The sequence below is a fragment of the Ooceraea biroi genome, chromosome 10 (assembly GCF_003672135.1).
Source record: "Ooceraea biroi isolate clonal line C1 chromosome 10, Obir_v5.4, whole genome shotgun sequence".
Taxonomy (NCBI): domain Eukaryota; kingdom Metazoa; phylum Arthropoda; class Insecta; order Hymenoptera; family Formicidae; genus Ooceraea; species Ooceraea biroi.
Genome location: NC_039515.1, coordinates 9737014 through 9751316, shown reverse-complemented (window position 1 = coordinate 9751316; position 14303 = coordinate 9737014). Strand labels below are relative to the sequence as shown.

The 14303-nt window shown below is 36.7% G+C and overlaps 1 pseudogene; it reads right to left on the bottom strand.

The window, feature by feature from the left end:
• Positions 1–5142: 5142 nt before the first annotated feature.
• LOC113562824 lies at positions 5143–6244 on the bottom strand (annotated as a pseudogene).
• Between the last annotated feature and the right edge of the window lie 8059 nt (positions 6245–14303).

Here is a 14303-nt window from a genome sequence, read left to right as displayed (position 1 = left end):
TTCAAATAGAAAAAGGTAAAACATGAAATCAAATTTACAAAACTAGACAAAAGTAAAGTATCTTACATCTTCAGAAAGTTATGTTTTTGTTTAGGAAACTGTCACCACGTTATTTCATAAATCCTAACATAAAGAAAGTGTTTGTAAAAACAGATAAGTATACTACAGAAAAGTTAACACCAAGCGATTTTACTTCAAGCGAGAAATGGAAAGTATTTTTAAGATATGCTGCTTTTAATAGAAGCGAAAAAAGAAAAGTGCAACGAAAAACTGTTGGTTTAAACAAAAAAGTAAAAACATTTCACGACTTAGTTCAAAATTTGAAAGCAAAACAGTTACTACAAGACGACGCTATAGGTGTTATTCGAGTAAGTAAATAAAGGGTCTCTATTCCACAATCGCCTAAAGCCTGTATCAGACTACGTATTGGAGATTGGAGATTGCGAATTGGAGATTGGAATTTGACGAATCAAAACAAAGCAGACCCAGATTGCTTTGTTCTGATTGGTCAAATTTCAATCTCCAATTCGCAATCTCCAATCTCCAATACGTAGTCTGATACGGGCTTAACAACTGTCGCTTACTGATCTCAGTTGTCGATAGGCCTCTATTGAATTAGGCTACAATTGTTTATATATAATTATGTACATGTATTTGTTTATATGTGTTTTAAATCTATAGCAAATTTAAATACTTTATTTTGAGTTCTTGTGCACTTTAGGATTCCATACCGCCTGGTGTTGCCGAATTGTTAAAAAGAATGTTGAATAGAAAGCGAAACGTGCAGTTTCCAACCTCGTTACGTACTGTTGCAAGTACACTTAATTTCCATTCTCCTGCAGCATATTCTTACGTAAGAAAAACCTTTTTAAAGTGTTTGCCACATTCGACCACGCTTCGAAAATGGATGCAAAATGTTAATTATGATCCGGATATTGTTACGTCACGTCGGGCCAGTGCCACGAGAGGGCGAGTCTGGCCGTAGACGGGACATGATCGCTATTACGGGTCGCGGAGTCGTGAAACTCTACCCGGAGATACCCGCGATCAAGATTATTCGCGAGGAAGACGCGTCTACTGGTCGGTCGAGAGTGAGACCCTACCCATGTAATCACCTTGAAAACGGATCACAGTTGGGTCAGGTAGTTCGTAAATGCTCTCACCGGTATGCCGTAGTTGTTCAATGAGTTCGAGATAGTTGTCCGAGCAATTGTCGCAAGTGTAAAACGGGGCGTATGTTGCGAAATTCGTGCGACACAATTCATATGTAGGGACGTGACGGTTAAATCCGACGTACAAGTCGTGTTTTGAAATACGCGTGAAATATTGCCCCGTAAGGGGTTTCGCTGAAATTATTGAGGCACTTTTGCAAATTAGGATTCGACTGAAATCAAGCAAATACGCGGTGTATTTCATGCACGACACAATTGCAGTTCGACGTTGATATTCGACAACTGGGTTCACGGGTGGGTGGAACCGTTTTGTCGTGTAATTCCACGGCACATTTCACGATATTCTTCTATGATTCCTTTCACCTTTGGATTTCGTCAAACAATTCCATTAGCAATCCATTAAATTGGTTGTGACGATAGGTAATTAGCTCTACCTTTCACCTTTGAATTAGGCAAACAATTCCATTAGTGATTAATTGTTGTTCTTTTCACTTTGATTTCAGACACACAGTTTCATTAAGACTTCATTAGGTTGATTGTGACGACAGGTCAATTATAATTCTTTTCACTTCATAATGGTCGCTACATGATATTCTAATACTAAAATGAAGTAATAACGAAAATAATATTTTGGTATTGAAACAACAATATACAGGGTGTCCCGGGTTTTAACCGACAAACTGCGGGAGCATATTCTACTAGTGGAAATAAGAAAAAATTCTTATATCGAGTTTGCTTAGAAATGCTTTATTACAAAGTTATAAACCAATATTGAAAAGAAATATGAGATAAGTAACAACGGAACATAGTGTAGAATTTGGAAGGTCGAAGATGTTTATGTTATGTGTATTCACATGTATTCATGTTCACTATGTTGAAACGATTCAGTATGATTGTTACTTTCACAACAGTAGCTGTTAGATTTCAATTGTCGTGTGAACTAGCAATTACTATCAGACTGCCAAAAGTGTTTTCAAATGAGGAATACACTGATATTCATTTCGTGTACGGATTCTGTGACGGAAATGCACGAGCTGCCGTACGAGAGTATCAACGTAGATTTCCTAACAGGAGAGTACCAGATAGATTTAAAGCAACGAATTACTAATTCAGTTACTGAGATGCAAGAAAATTTTCAGGAATGTCGTACTGTAACAAATTCTGTACTACGTCGATGTCTAGCTTGTATCGATGTGCAAGGACAACATTTTGAAATGCGTCACTAAATCATTGCTTAGATAATTTATATTTTTGTGAAAAAATCCGTTGTTACTTATCTGATATTTCTTTTCAATATTGGTTTATAACTTTGTAATAAAGCATTTCTAAGCAAATTCGATATAAGAATTTTTTCTTATTTCCACTAGTAGAATATGCTCCCGCAGTTTGTCGGTTAAAACCCGGGACACCCTGTATATATAATTCTAGTAAGAATGGAATTATGCTGCGACAGTAATTTTACTTACCAGAATGTTCCTGATTGTTCTCGATCTAACTCTGCACCTTGCTTTCTTGCGACAGTCTGTTGTAATGGTTTCGTCGAGGGTCGTCCTCGGGGATGTCTTGGCACAACGGATATCGTACTTTGTACGAGATCGAGATTAACCTCATCGGCCACGTGTCCTCGTCTCCTTCGTTCTTATTTACGTTTCTGATTATACTCACTCGGTAGGAGCACGCGGAATTGGTGTTTCGTAAAGAAACCTAGAAAGGTTTTGAAGCAGTCGTCGCGCACGGTGCTTCTTTCCTCCTCGTCTCGTTTTCGGCATCTAGTTCCAGTAATCGGAAACTCTCAATAGTTATTTTAATCGCTAGTGCTGTTAATAGGATTGAGAGTGTCAGATGGAATGCGAGACTTGGCATGTGCGGACCGCACTGGCAGTTCACTTATGTAAAGGATCACGTTTAACAATATCCACGTGCGGGGACCGCACTGTCGAGATCATAGAACGTGTCGGAGAGGAACGTTACTAGAGTTATCCACACTGTGCGTTGGTTCGTCGGGATTGCACTAGTTACGATTACACTTATGATTTAGTTTACGCGTAGGGATTGGTTGGTTGAAAGGTATGTGCTAATAAGACAATGAGTTAACACACAAAAGGTATATTCTAATAATAAAAGGTTTATAGTTACAATGTAGAATAACTTATAGAAATAAACTAAATCTGAATAAGACGATATAGAAATAAACTAAGTTCTAATAAGATGATATAAAAATAAACTAAGTTCAATGAGACGATAAAAATAAACTAAGTTTAGAGTGGCAAGATATAGAATTAGACTAAGTTCGAATTAGAATTAGAAGCAGAGGTTCGAGACTCGGAGGGAACTGACTCGTCCGGAGTCGTAGTTAAGAGTAACGGAAAGTAGTGCTACACTGAAGTCCCTCAATTCGGCGGCCTGCCGTTTAGTAGTGGAGCGTGATCTTCCTCCTTCCACAGTACGGCCGGCTGATGGTGGGGCCTTCAGGTCCTCCCCTTCTGCGAATTGGGATGACTGTCTTGGTGATGAGGGTGGGAGTCAGGCCGACACAACGGCGTACCGGCTGCGATAGCCGATGGCGTGAGGCGTCTCGCGTGTGACTCGGCGCATTAAATTTCTATTTGCGAGGAAAAATGATAGCCGGGTTTTCGCGGGACGTCACAGTATATCTGACCAAGCACTAAAAGCTATAGTGAATAAAATAGAAACTGCGCAGCAAATGAATAAAAAATTAATATTTAATATCACTTTAGACGAAATGAGTATTAAAAAACAAGTCGATTGGGATGGTCGAGAAACACGGTTTTGTTAGCATCGGAGCAAATAGTGATAATGATGTAACACTTGCTACTCAGGTTCTTGTTGTCAGGGTGGAATATCTTAATGATAATTTTTAAATCACCATTGTATATTATTTTATACATTTATTAAGTGGGATCGAGAAAGCAAATATATTAAATAACATTTTATATGTTCTCCATGAACAACAAATTGATATTAAAAGTATCACATTTGATGGAACTTCTTCAAACATTAGTATGTGCGAAAAATTAGGCGCACAGTTAAAATCAAGCGACGCGGCAGCGTCGCGACACAAAGTACATAAAGAACAAGGTTCCGAGCGTTGAGAGCCACTGCATAGACGTCGCGCGCTACCGTATAGCTTATCCGGAATTTCACGTCACCCAAACTTTCGATTAAAATATCTCAGGAACTAAAGCCTTATTTAAAAATCTAACGGCACTTTAATAACATAATATGGATGCAAGCTTTCGATTGCGACCCATTCGAATAAGATTGGTGCAGTCTAACATGAGATATCGCAATTGTATGCTAGAATTGTGACGTTTCATTTTCCTCCTTCAGTCCAGATTTTGTTCAGACTCACGTACGTATGCTCGCACGCACACAAGCAAAGCGAGTTTGTCCCTCAAGACGCGTTCATACGTACGCGTACGATAGGTTATGTCGAATGCACACTGCATTTGATGTACGATATCCAATAAGAAAATTTTAAGGAGTAATATGACGAGGAGCGAGAGAGAGAGAGAGAGAGCGAGCGCGAGACGACGACGACGACGTTGTATGACGATATTCAATCCAATAAGAAAATTTTAAGAATTAATATAACGAGAGAGTGAGAAGGTGAATGAGTGAGAGAGCGAGGGAACAAGAGAGCGAGTGAACGAGAGAGCGGAAGAGCGAGAGAGCGAGGGAATGGGAGGGCGAGAGAGCGAGTGAATGAGAGAGCGAGTAGGAGAGTGAGAGAGCGAGTGAATGAGAGAATGAGAGAGCGAGAGGGCGATTCGATATATGTATCGATATTAGATTTACAATCGTTTATTTAAACACAAATACATTTATTAATTAATTAGAATAGAATACACAATCATTGCTTTTAATAAAGTAATCCCGATGTGCCATCATTTGTATTATAATAACAATTTAGCATAACTATGTATATATAATGTAATGTGTACATATATTACATTTTACATTCCTCTGCTTTCTGCTTAGCACGCTCGATATCATCTTCAGTTACTGATGGTTTTAATCCACAGGCCAATTCTTCGCTTCTAATAAACATCAGCTTTTCTACCTTCTGTGCGTAAAAGTCTTTTTGTAACCCTTTCAATTCTTCCTTGTAAGCATCCAATTTAGCTTGCACAATTCTATCGCAATGAATCCTTCCTGGTAATCTAGTATGCTCCCCTATAAAGCATTTTCTAATTAATAGCAATTTATCTATTCGTCATCATTAAACAATATATCACATCATTAAACAACATATATTGTCATCTAAAACACTCTTACTCAGGCTTATGTTTATACACAAGATTGAGCTTCTCCAGGACCCATTCGAAACGTCTGTAATCCCACCTTCGTAAATACTTTGAACAATTTTCTCCGTTTTTTAATTGTTTCTTTCAGGGAAACTTTCGTTTTTACATTCCTAGGTTCTTCTTCCATACTTTCTTGTAACTCATATATTTGACTAATCATAAGCAACTGAAAAAGAAAAGAACGACAAACAATATAGTAGATATTAATCCAAATTGTTAAACCGCCAGAAAAAATTTTTCTTAAAAAGGCAATACCTATATCTCGACCAATACTGGCTATACTTATTTATTAGCACAACGTTTCGGCTTAGATTCAAGCCCTCTTCAAGTGCAATTCAATAAAATACAGGTCATTTTCTACAAAACACAATTTACATCTAAGAAAATAACATCATAAATTGAAATAATATAAACAGTGAAATATATAACTTACTGACAGAAAATAACCTAAAGTACTCAGACAAAGACGGCTTGAAGACACATCCGTACAGTGAGAAAGTCAACACATGACTGTCGCGCAAACAATCTAGGTGTTTACCATTATACTCTCATAAATATCAGATAGATTCTCAGGGTGCGGTCAAACAGATCTTACTGAATACTGCAATCGCTTTTATTCTAACGCTCTCATAGGACCGGTCAATAAACACTATCACAGTTGCAAATGTTAACCTCGGGTACGGTCAAAGTGCCACTACAAATGCTTTGAAGTGTTTCGAGTGCGGTCAATCGACTGCTTCGCATTCTAGCATTCTATATGACGTCATAAATACGTCATACATTTTCGCTACCAACTCGCTTCCAACGCAGCTGCTGAAGAGGTAGTGTAGTTAAAGTGTTTACGATTCAAATTTACAAGCGCGAGAAAGTCGCGACGTGTATTCAACTTGTAACGGCTTCTTTAAGATCTTTCTCTTGCCAATATGTCACAAATTAAATTATCTGATGCTGAAAATACTTATATCATTGATGTAAGTGAAGAAGATAGTAAAAGAGCTTATAAAGGTAAGAAAAATATTTTGTATAATAAGTAAGATATGTGTAGATTTTCTAACCTATTATTACTATTTATTTTTATTTATTATTTTTTCGAAACAGATTTAGAGTTTGCAACCTACCTGTTAAATAAGTATTTGAAGACTAATTTAATCCCTGAATCAAATCTTGATACTCAAAATATATTTAGTAATACTGGTAAGTGTTAATATAAAATAATATTAAGTTATTAATGGTACTATTTAATGTGTATTATAAAATGATATAGAAATAATTAATATTTGCATGCATAATTTTTATATTATAGCTTCTGTAATACATGACGTGAATAATGTCACAAATACAATACACTCTGTACAAGATAATGATCATTCTCATGAAAAAGGTAACAAATTGTTGCAATGTATATTCGAAATATATTTACAAAATGTATTTTTACTTACAGATAGTTTCCGTTGGCCACACGATGCAATACTTTCATTATGAAGAATTTACGCAGATATTAAACATCAACTTACAAGTGGTAAAACTACACACAAAAAATTTGGGAACTGGTGTCACGGTTCGCGTCCTGTTGATTATTTTTTATTTTAAATTTTAACATTAAAAGACCTTTAAGTAATAATAAGAGATATATACATTTTAAAGAATGAATATTGTATGTTTAATAGTGAAAATATGAGAAAATATAAAGTATTAGTAACAGGAACATATGACAAGTAAAGAAGTAAAATCTGAGATGGTAATAATACCGACCAACCAATGGTAATTACCGACATTTTAATAATTAAGTTACAAATGGTATTCGCTAATTGCAAATGCCTCGTGCATTCGCGAGAAGATAACTGTATGTTTTAAGTGTTATAATCAATTAACAATTATAGTACTGATTGACGAACACTTTACCGACCGATGGTACATACCAACATATGAACAATACCGACAGACATTTACCTTAAAAACCAATTATACATTATCAAAACATGAAAAACCAGAAATTTACCTTACCGACCAACGATATATTACCAATACATACGAAATCAAAAATCTGCTTTACCGACCACCGATACACTACCGGAACACGAAGAATCAGAAATCCACAGTACCGACCAACGATGTATTAGAAATCTATTTTACCGACCGATGATGCATTACCAACATACGGAGATATTGGTGTTGTAAATCTACCTTACCGACCGATGATACACTACATTACCGACTGATGGTGTTACGAATTGATGTTATTACCAACACAAATTATTAATATTATTAATCCGTTATTGTAAATGCCTTGTGCATTCGCGAGAAGAATATTTATCTTTTTGGTAAATCAAAATAGTAGGATCAGAGTAACATAACAAGTGAAAAGATATCACTTTAATGTACGCATGAGTCATATCTTTTATTTCACGATGAGTCATAGGTTTTACTTTGAAAAGCTTTTCTTGGTATAAGCAATTAACCTAGAAACATTTTCTTTTCTTAGAAAAACATAGATCATGTTACATGCGTTCCTAGAATAAGACGCTCATGTTACACACAAAAAACGACTACCCGTGTTATCCATTATCTAGAATCAGTATAAAAGCCTGCGCTTTTTCCAAGAGAATAGTAGTCTTGTTAGTAATCTTGAATCAACTAGTTGCACAAAAGTTACAGTCAGTGGTTATAGTAGTAGCACAGTACTCCGCGAGATATAGTAGGCTCGTATAATACAGCGTTGATCCGCTAGTAGAGCAGTTCTGAATCAGACGCGAAACAGTACCTTTTGTAATTGTAGAAGGTATCTTTGTATTGTATTCAAGTGTTATAATAAAATCAATTGAGAAGAAGTTATTCAACATATTACGTAATCCTATTTGTAACGGACACCACCCGAAGTAAGATTCATTGTCTTGGGGTTTCACCCCCTTAACCGCGAGGATAAAAACCCACGAAGAAACAACCAAGAGCGATCCGAAGGAACGAAATCATCATCAATACTCTCACGGCGACTCCGGCACGTTACACGTAAAAAGATTTTGGTGGTATCAACCTAGAACCATCGTCCATATCCTCATAATAATCCCAGCACGTTACACGTTACTTATATACATTCGGTGGCAGCAAGCTACCTGGTGGCAGCGATACCAACAACGTAACGACGCATTGTTACATACATTCACGACGTCATACTGGTTTCTTCAAAATTAATAGCGAATGGTTACAATGTTACTGGCATACAGTGTAAAAGTAAAATGGCAGGATTAAAAAATACATACAAATATATAAAAGATCACAACGCGAAAAGTGGTAATAGCAGACGAACATGGCAATATTTTGACGTACGTAGAATGAATTTACTTTATAAGATATATATTTCATTTTCAATTAAGACTATTTTATGTTCTATACATATATCTCAGTTGCTTTTTCTATTATGTAATTAATCAATATTTTTCATACTTCAAGATTATGAATGAAATGTTCACTAACAAACCATGGGTGAAGCCACTTCTTACATTAGAAAGTGGCAGTTCAGGCTCTGATATCGAGAAGCTCCGGAAATAAACTGAACTGCGAAAGCATTTCACGATCATAAATATTTACATACACACACACACGCACACAATACATGTATGGAATTATTTCAATTTTACATTCCATTGAATTCCAGAACATGAGAGTGTTTACCGATGAATCAATGTTCACTAACCATGAACAAGTAAATAGAAGAAATATGAACTACTGGACCGTCGAAAATCTAAGGTGGCTTCGATAAGTAGAACGTCCATGGAGCCTTAGAAAATGTATTAAAGTCGGAGGACATCATTTCGAACACCTCCTTAAATAAATTTTTGTGTTGAAGAGCATAAAGTTTGATTTTTCTGTTTCCCGCGTTCAAGATCATTTAAAGGTCATGTTGTCATAGGGGTCGCTGAACTCCTCTCGATGTTGGCTATAAAATTGCGCAAACAAAAATATGTAGTTCCATTTAAAAAAATTATCTTGACCTTTGAATCTCCGAAACAAATGCCTTGAACAAATTTTTGTTCTGTCAACATGATAGCCCCTTCGAATGGTGCAACTTTTTCCTTAGACAGTTTTTCGTATCATCAAAAACAAGTGAAATATCTAAGATGATCGATTTAAGTGGACCACCCTGTATATGATAAGGAGCAAACTGTATGTCATTCACTGCTAAGACATGTAATAGACTTCTCCAGCGTCCTTTTAAATAAGCAAATGCTCTTTCTATTGTCATTCTAGTAGACGAATGGCAAAAATTATAATTTTTTTGGTGCTCTGTGAGGTGACCATTATCGGGATAAGGAACTAATAAATGTTGATGTAATGCATAAGCAGCATCTCCAAATTATATGTGTATCATTTGGAAATTTAGTTACATCGTAAATAAATCGTTGTACAGTTGATAATCGGAAAGCCCGGGAGTCATGAATTGAACCTACATTTCCAACATAGATGTGTGTGAATCGCATCCTATGATTACAAACAGCCTAAATAAAATACAAATTTTCATGTTGTTAATTTACACAAATTTAATAGTATTCTATAACAAATATTACATCATAATATTTAATAAATAACTTTTGGAAAAATTCTTGTACACAATTTCCAGATTAAATCTGCGTTTTCATTAAAGTTTCGTTAAAGTTTCAGTTCATTTCTTCAGGGTTAAGAGAAACTTATACTATTGTCCCTAATGATATTACTGCCCTTAACCTTCGACAGGGAAGGTAAAAAAACCATACACGACGAGTTACATAGGGTTTAATGGACCCTATAGCATACAGAATTTGTTACGAGAGAAATTACGACGACTGGAATCTGACAGATCCCACGTTTTCTGTCGAAAGTTAATCTCGTTGGTCTGTTTTTTATTCCTGCACTGCTGAACTGGTGCAATACGTTAAAGTGAGACAAGTATATTTTTTTCTCATTCTAACTTATTGCACAAGTTCAGCAGTGCAGGAATGAAAAACAGACCATTTGATTAAATAAACTTAAATGTTCACAAAACAGTTATATGAAAATAACACAAACGTGGCTTTAATCTGAAGCCAAGCACAAGATCACATAAATAATTAGTATAGATAAAATTATTAGAACATTACCTGGAGGTGGATCGAATGACGTCCCTTTCGATTTATGTATGCTTCTGGACTATCTTTTGGTGCAGGAATATTTATATACATGCCATCTATAGCCCCTATAGTACCAGGAAAGTTACGTATTCGAGAGAAGCCATAAACAATATCCTCAATATTATTTTCATTGGACCACATTATGTATCTTTGTGAGAGTTCACATAGTGCCTTAGCAACACGGCGTACAGCTGTTATTGCTGTACCTTTACTAACGTTAAATCTTTCAATTATTGATCTGAAAAAGGAACAAAATAATGTTACATATAGCATTATTTATTGGCAATAACTATAAAGATTATTTTATACTTACCTATATGAATCTGGTGTTGCAAAACGCCATAAACTTATTAACAGCTGCTTTTCTGCAGACACTATGTTATTTCCATTACCCGTATCTTAAAGTCTTTCTCCAATTTCACTCAAAATATATTCAAATATTGAAGGTCGAATACTAGCAACATTCAATTTGAAATACCATTATACAGGGTGGTGGGGCAGTTAAGGTGTTACAAACTTATATCTCGGAAACGAAGCATTTTAGAGAAAAATGATTCAGACAAAAGTTGCAGGGTTGGAAGGGGGCCACTCAGTGAAGGTAACAGAGTGGTCATTCGTGGTCATTTTCAAGGTCATTTAAAGGTCAAGTCCAATTTTTTAAACAGAAACCCATACTTTTTATTGCAGATTCTGATTCTCCGTCGAAAAGTAAGTAACTTTTGTTGGAAACATTTTTCTTAAATGCCCTCCTCATCCCGAAAACACAGGTTCAACCTTTGGTGGACCAATGATAATAACTCGCTTTATAACGGACACTGAAGTTTTTGTTTTAGTATTTTACTGTTTACCGTCAGCATTAGCGTTACCCAGTGTGCACCACGTGGAGGTTGCTGATCGGATTTGCACACCTTGTGGCCCTGAAAAGGGTCGATACGCGACGGGCGTGCCTAATTGTTCGCTGGGCGTGGTATCGTAGCCGCGGTCGTGTACACCTGCCCAATCGCTTCGTGATATCCGCAAATTCTGGGAAGGTGTGTGGATTGAGAATGGATCGGCCGGTAAAGTAGAACGATGCGGAGGGTGCATCGTTACAAAATGAAATAAATCACGCGTCTTAAACCCGAAAACCAATCCTAATATGGATGTAGCAGGCAATGGATTATTTTGGGGTGCTTGATTTCCCCTTGCCTCTCACGTTTACGGTACATTTTCATCAGAATTCTTCAATTCAATAGATGTTCAAACTGTTTACCTTCTTGTTGTAAACACAGTTGCAACCTTGTTTGAAACGCTCGACGAACTTTTGCCAATTGTTCTACCGTAATTTCATAACAAGCTTGTCGAATTCTGCATTTCATATCTTCGCTTGTCGTTGGAGCAGTTGCCATTACTCGACTTTTAATAAAACCCCATAAAAAAAAATCAAGTGGCGTTAAATCTGGAGAACGAGGAGGCCAGTGTACTGTACCCTCGTCCTATCCACTTCTCAGGAAAAATCTCGTTCATTTTCAACCGAGAAATCCGTGCATAATGAGCTGGTGCTCCATCGTGTTGCATCCACATGTTTATGCGTATACCTATTGGTACGTTCTCTAATAGTTGCGGAAGTATGTTCTCTAGAAAATCACTGTATACTTCGCCAATTCAAAGGTGTTTCAAAAAAATGTGGTCCGATAATATGATCACCTACAATACCACACCAGACATTGAAAGACCAAGGGCGTTGAAAAGTAATAGTTCGTATCCAATGAGGATTTTCTATCGCCCAATAGTGCATGTTGTGTCTGTTCACTTGTCCATTATTACTAAAATTAGCTTCATCGGTGAATAGGATACGCGAAAGCAAAGTTTGGTCTTCGTTCAACATGCGTAACATAATGTTGCAAAAATTAATCCGACTTACGAAATCAGGTTGTTCTAAATTTTGGTGCAAGTGAATATGATATGGATGCAATTTATTTTCATGTAAAGTTCTCAATATTGACCTTCTACTAATTGCACATTCTGTTTCTAATTGCCTACAACTAATTGTAGGATTCAATTGAACAGCAGCGAGTATGTTCACTGTATTTTCATCATTAGTAGCTGTTTTTCTGCATGTTCTTTTTTTCCCCTTTATTGTGCCATACCTAATAAAACGTTCGGAAAGCCGTTTAAATGCCATATGCGATTTTTTTTCGCGATGAGGATAACGTTCAGCATACATGTTTGCTGCTTGGCGATAGTTCCTTCTACACTCTCCTAATACAATGAACATATCGAAATATTCCTGATACGGCCGATCAATTACGATAATGATCCTTAGTGCTCGTAATTAGAGTTGTCAGAATGAGGACGCGACTCGCCCGAAGTATCAGATGCCTTGTCGATTTCCCAGTCTGCCGATCTCACTTTGCCCTTCTAATTCTCGGGGTAACTCTCGTCTACTGCGCGAAGCTTGGCGCACGAAAAGACTGCGTCTGCAGAGTGGGAAATCGACAAGGCATCTGATACTTCGGGCGAGTCGCGTCCTCATTCTGACAACTCTAATTACGAGCACTAAGGATCATTATCGTAATTGATCGGCCGTATCAGGAATATTTCGATATGTTCATTGTATTAGGAGAGTGTAGAAGGAACTATCGCCAAGCAGCAAACATGTATGCTGAACGTTATCCTCATCGCGAAAAAAAATCGCATATGGCATTTAAACGGCTTTCCGAACGTTTTATTAGGTATGGCACAATAAAGGGGAAAAAAAGAACATGCAGAAAAACAGCTACTAATGATGAAAATACAGTGAACATACTCGCTGCTGTTCAATTGAATCCTACAATTAGTTGTAGGCAATTAGAAACAGAATGTGCAATTAGTAGAAGGTCAATATTGAGAACTTTACATGAAAATAAATTGCATCCATATCATATTCACTTGCACCAAAATTTAGAACAACCTGATTTCGTAAGTCGGATTAATTTTTGCAACATTATGTTACGCATGTTGAACGAAGACCAAACTTTGCTTTCGCGTATCCTATTCACCGATGAAGCTAATTTTAGTAATAATGGACAAGTGAACAGACACAACATGCACTATTGGGCGATAGAAAATCCTCATTGGATACGAACTATTACTTTTCAACGCCCTTGGTCTTTCAATGTCTGGTGTGGTATTGTAGGTGATCATATTATCGGACCACATTTTTTTGAAACACCTTTGAATTGGCGAAGTATACAGTGATTTTCTAGAGAACATACTTCCGCAACTATTAGAGAACGTACCAATAGGTATACGCATAAACATGTGGATGCAACACGATGGAGCACCAGCTCATTATGCACGGATTTCTCGGTTGAAAATGAACGAGATTTTTCCTGAGAAGTGGATAGGACGAGGGTACAGTACACTGGCCTCCTCGTTCTCCAGATTTAACGCCACTTGATTTTTTTTTATGGGGTTTTATTAAAAGTCGAGTAATGGCAACTGCTCCAACGACAAGCGAAGATATGAAATGCAGAATTCGACAAGCTTGTTATGAAATTACGGTAGAACAATTGGCAAAAGTTCGTCGAGCGTTTCAAACAAGGTTGCAACTGTGTTTACAACAAGAAGGTAAACAGTTTGAACATCTATTGAATTGAAGAATTCTGATGAAAATGTACCGTAAACGTGAGAGGCAAGGG